The following is a 5,965-nucleotide window of genomic DNA, read 5'->3' as shown; positions in this document are numbered from 1 at the left end:
CTACACATGCGCAATAGGAACAGACGAAATTTGTATAATGCGGTATTTCCCTAACTGCAGTGATAACTGCATTCTGACATTGAGAGAAAAGTGCACAAAATACATGAAGGCTGATTGTGCAGGTGTAAATTTTTAATCAGTTCAAACTACGAATAAAACAAAAATAAATATAACTAGTATGTTGTGGCCATACCGAAACTTTCTTCTATATTTTTCTTTTTTTTTTCTGATCCCCCCCCCCCATGCTTGACGAGGAAGCAATATTCCCAACAAAAACAAAATTACACATGGAAAAACTTGACTACCATCCCAATGTCTGAATTATTGCAAAAGCAAAGCAAAGAGCGAAAATTGAAAATTATTTTAAAAGCCTTGCTTGAATTAATTACAAATATTTTATTTGTTAACAAACATAAGGTGGCAACAGTTAAAAATTTTAAATCATTGAGATAATATTTCCGATCATTTCCATTCAATTACTAGTATGTTGTGGCCATCACGAAACTTTCTTCTATATTTTTCTTTTTTTTTTTTTTTTTTGATCCCTCCCCATGCTTGACGAGGAAGCAATATTCCCAACAAAAACAAAATGACACATGCAAAAACTTGACGACTATCCCAATGTCTGAATTATTGCAAAAGCAAAGCAAAGAGCGAAAATTGAAAGTTATTTTAAAAGCCTTGCTTGAATGAATTACAAATATTTTATTTGTTAACAAACATAAGATGGCAACAGTTCAAAATTTTAAATCATTGAGATAATATTTCCTATCATTTCCATACAATTAAAATCACGAGAAATACGCAGACGTCAATCTATTACGATTTATCTTTCTTATTGTTGCATTAATAAAAATATTTTTATTCGCAAAAAAAAAAAAGAAAAAAAATCAACACCTCTTGGAGCGATCGGCGTCAAAATAGAACCAAAGCCTGTTTACATTTGGATTCACTTATATTCCAAATTTCAACCAGAACGTAGCATTACTTCTTGAGATAGGGCACTCAAAATGGAAAAAAAGAACGGGTGATTGCGCTACCCCCCTTTTAGCTGTTGACACAAAAATAAAATCAGTTCTTATACCCACTAAGGGCTACTTGCCGATAAATTTTTCTTTCATTCCGTTCATTATTTCTTGAGATACAGCAGTCACAATTGACGACAAAAAACGTTCTATAGCTCAACCCCCGTTTGAGTTATTGACACCAAAATTGAATCAGCACCTGTTCCTGTTAATACCAACATATGGACCAAATTTTGTTTGATTCCGCCAGTAACTTCCTGAGGAATAGCAAGCACGCGTAACTCGAAAAACGTCCCATTGCTCCACCCCCCTTGGAGGAATTCGCGCCAAAAACTAATGGGCACAAGTTCACATAGGGGCACATATGTGTACTAAATTTCGTTCGATTTCATGCGGTAGTTTTTGTTGTAGAGCGGCCACAAAAAACTGGTCACACACAGACGTGACACACATACATACACACACACACACACACATACATACATACACACACACACACAGACAGACAGACATTTTCCAAAAATGGTCGAAATGGACTCAGCACACTTCAAAACGTTCGAATCCGTCAAAATTCGAAATTCGAAAATTTGCACGAATCCAATACTTTCTTCTATATATTAGATATAGAAGAAAGTAAAAAGCACGTAATTGAATGAAAAATGACACATTCTTCCAATGCTTTTAATTTTAAACAATTTTTTTTTTTGAAAATCTTGGTGACGCTTGGAATTATTACTATTTTTCTAAAAAGCTTCGTTCAAACTTATTTTATGTTGAAAAGCATGCTGTTAATAAATTTCAGATTGACATATTGGTAAATCTGTAAGTACAAAATATTTTTAAGGAATATTTAATGTTTAACAGGGGTTAAAAGTTTACAAAGGAAATATGTAGGTGTCGCAATCAGCAACAAACCAAAATCAAAAGCAAAATTTTATTGATCACTGCTCTGTTCAGCGTTTAGATTTTTCTAATCCAGAACACAAAACAGTTATAAAATAATAGTTAAAGAAACAGTAAAAAAGCATCAGACTTACGCGAATTTTACCCACACATTACAAAGTTTGTTTCCATTTAAAATTCTTCCAAAATGTTTCATTCTGAATTCTAGTTCTGAAGCAAGGGTCTCCTGTTCATTATTGGAATCAATATCGTAAAGAAAAAATGGTCAAAACATTTTATTCTTAGCGGGGTTAGGGCCTTATTGCTGAAATCAAGTACTACTTACACTTACTTACCGATGAGAAGCTCGAATTCCTAATTCACGAAGATATAAAAAACAGAGTTTTGCGACTTGTGTTAGAGTCCCTAGGGACTCTAACTTGTCCCTAGGGACTCTAACTTGTACCACTTTACACTCGCACTCAATCACCGTTGGGAGGGGGGAGGGATATGAGTCGCAGCTAAGTTAAAAAAAATCACATGTGTTTGTATAGAGTTTGATTTTTCGAATTCCTTCTTCTGAAAGGGCGATTAGTTCTAATCTTATTATATCTTCTGCACACGGTCCCTACTAATTTTGAACTTTAATATCTCCCTGATTTTTCGTCGCAAATGTTTCAAATTTTTTTGCGTTGGTATTATTTTTCAATGGATATTATTTCATTAAATACAGAAAGGTAAGGGGTAACGCAGTCGTTCAACATAAGTCATAGGAGTTGCCTGCGTTTACTATTAGTGATGTTCCGGATATCCGTATCCGTATCTGCGGATATCCGAGGGAAAAAATAAAGGATCCGTATCCGTACCCGTTACTTTTTTGACGGATCTGTTCTATTCTAAAAATTCTTAAATATTTGAATAAAAGACTTAAATTCCGTTTCGATTAGGTTTTATTCTCTCTTTAAATTATAAAGCAGGGGCGGCTCGTCACTATGGGCCGGGTGGGCTTGGCCCACCCAGACAAACTGTGCACAGTTAAATAAATTATTCAAAAATAACGCTTTGTATTTCAGTTAAACAAAAAACGAAGAATTGGGGGCATGAAACAGATTTTAAATCTCTAGCACTTTGCATATTGCTAATAAAATATTACAAGTTTTCCATGTGTTAGCGTTCGCGATTGCAAGCTTTGAGAATGATTCTTGGGCCATTTCAGCTGTTGCCCCCTGCCACACCTCCGCTCCTAACCAATCACAACGATTCAACCAGGCACCAAAACGGCAAGTCCGTGTCACCCCGACTTCTGCTGCATGGGCAGCAGCTTCCCTGCCCCTTGGAAAAGTATCTTCACTCAATACTCAATACCAGTTAGGGCAAAGAAGGAGGGAAATGTTTTACGCGCGCATCACTTGTACGAAAAAACAGCTCGGAGGGCAGAAAAAAGCGAGCCCATGGGAATAAAAAAAAAAAGTTTCTCACGTGCTCCGACCCACTTTTGTCTTTAATCTTAAACGGCTGTTAATATCTGGAAAAAGGATTTACAATTTTATGGATTTATCGCAACTCATGCATATTTTTATTTACTTAATTTTCTGCTTGGAACTAATATGAGCAGAATTTTTGGAATTTTTGAATAGAGATTTCATTTTCGAGTAGCACACAGCACAGATTAATTGGTTTTGAGTGTGGTGCCAATAAAAGTTCTGAATTTGTCCGAAACTTTTACAAAACAGCTTCAATTGGGTGAGATCTATTCAATTTTCTTCTTTGTTCAGATAAGTGGCTAAAGTACTAATAAGTATTAATCGTAAAATAGGCTTTATTTATTTATTTTCTATGTTAAACTATTCGGTTGAGCAAAAACTTGAATTATTTCAGTTTGACCCGGTACATCGCTTTAAGTTCTTAAAGGCATAGCGGCTACATTACCTCAAAAATGTCCAAACTATTGATTTTTATTTATTTAAAAACTTCAGATTGTTTCAAAAATTATGGGAGTTTCAACACTCTAGCTTAGTTATTAAAAAAATGATTGGCTTTAGGTCACTCACGCAGGTGTGCGTTTTCTCGATGAACTTCTTTTTGAGCAATCACGAATTGCTTATTGTTTTCACTTGACCGTTGAATAACATCCGTCCTTTCATTTTATTTTTCTATGCTTATAATGCAGGTGTCCATGTGGTTTGGAATCGAATTATTTATTAACGACCCTTCTCGACTTCACACAATCCTTTTTACATGAAAATAGATTCCAGCACACAACATATCCAGCGCATAACATCTGACCCCTGACACTCATTTGAATTTGGACATCTTGAATTCAAATTATGGTTGCGATAAAAGTCCTTAGTACAAACAAGAAACCCAATGAGTAGGGCCCTATCGCAATTCCCGATTGAGAAAAGCACAGTTTGAATTCAAGATCTCAAAATTCAAACTTTTTTGTTGTTGTGTGTGTGTATGTATTTCCATGTTATTGTATTAGCTGAGGATTTTTTTATATTAAAGATACAGCTTAAAAGTAATACGTCTTGCAGTCAGTACAATATATGTAACAAAATTGTGCCATAGGATAAAAACTTTATAAATTACTAAAATGTTGAAAGTTTTGTATATCCTTATAAACAAAATTTACTATGGAAGTTTCACGATTTTTTATATAATTAACGACAGAATTTTTTAACTAATAGGATAAGCAAACGAATGCACAGCTTTTTAGAAATGATTATCATTTAGCAAAAAGATTTCTGAAATATGTGCAAAAACAAAAAAGGCCTTATATTTTTTTTTTATAAAGTTGAAATATTCTTAAGTGTTCTGATTTTTTTAATGGCATTAAAAAAATTATTGATTTATCAGCAAGCGCATACAAAGATTTCAAAAAATTACATATTTTATTAAAATACAAAAAAAAAAAAAAATGAATTGAACTCTAAATGAGATGTGACCAGTAGGTATTGTGATGTGGTTCCACACAATAATTCTAATTTTGAAAACGAAGAATATATAGGCAATTAAAGAAACTGTTTGTTTCTAGAAAAAATATTGTTACGTTCGTGATTTGCTCTAAGGAAGCATGGCTAAATAGAAATTAATGCTGCCGCAACTGATCGTGTTGATATTAAGAGTGTAGTAGTAGTTTGATTAATGCTGTGTGTTGTTTATTACTAGTTGCATTGGTTGGATGTCTTGAAAATTTAGATTGTTTATCTTGAAATTAAAAAAAAAAATAATCAAGTATATTCATTTCTAAAACCACCGATTTCAACTTCGACGCTTGAAGAGAAGCACGAAATAAAGAAACTGCAAAAGAACGTATTTTATTGCTCAGCATTACTAACTATATTTCTCTTCATTTTATCTGTATAAATATTATTGTGAAAACTTTATACAGCGGGCCCACCCGCTAAATTAAGGCACGAGCCGCCACTGTTATAAAGTATCATTTCCGAGGCCAATTTGTACCCCCCGTCACAAAAAGGAAGGGACAATAAGTTTTAAAAATGTGTATATGTGTGTCTATTTGTGGCAGCATCGTAGCTCCTAAACAGATAAACCGATTTTTATAGTTCTTTTTTTCTTTTTTTTTTTTTTTTTTGTTCAAAAACTGACATGATCGAAAGTGTGCTTAGATTAGCCTCGTTTTTGTAGAACTTTAATTACCGGAGAACCGGAGATATTAATTAAAAGCCGACTAAAAGTTTTTCACAATTATGGTAGCAAAAACTTACCCGTACGTTAAAAATATTGGAGCTAATTGAAAGAACGAAGTTTTTTGTGTTTATATTTATTTGGAACTTCCAAGTTTTACACAGTAGGAGCTATAATCTTGTTAAGTAAATTCTAAATGCAATTCTAAGCCTTATTTATATGCGTGATTAGTAGCGATTTCATAGTCGGAAAACAAGACAAAAAAACTCAATGATTTAAAATTTCTATCTGCTGCCAGTTCATATATATTTGTTAACAATGTGTGTTCTGACCCGCGAAATTCGTCTTCATATGAGGTTGGCCCTCGGGGACATGGTTTTTTTTTTTTTTTTTTTCAATTTAATATT

Source organism: Uloborus diversus, chromosome 4, assembly GCF_026930045.1.
Source record: "Uloborus diversus isolate 005 chromosome 4, Udiv.v.3.1, whole genome shotgun sequence".
NCBI lineage: Eukaryota > Metazoa > Arthropoda > Arachnida > Araneae > Uloboridae > Uloborus > Uloborus diversus.
This window is presented reverse-complemented; position numbering follows the sequence as displayed.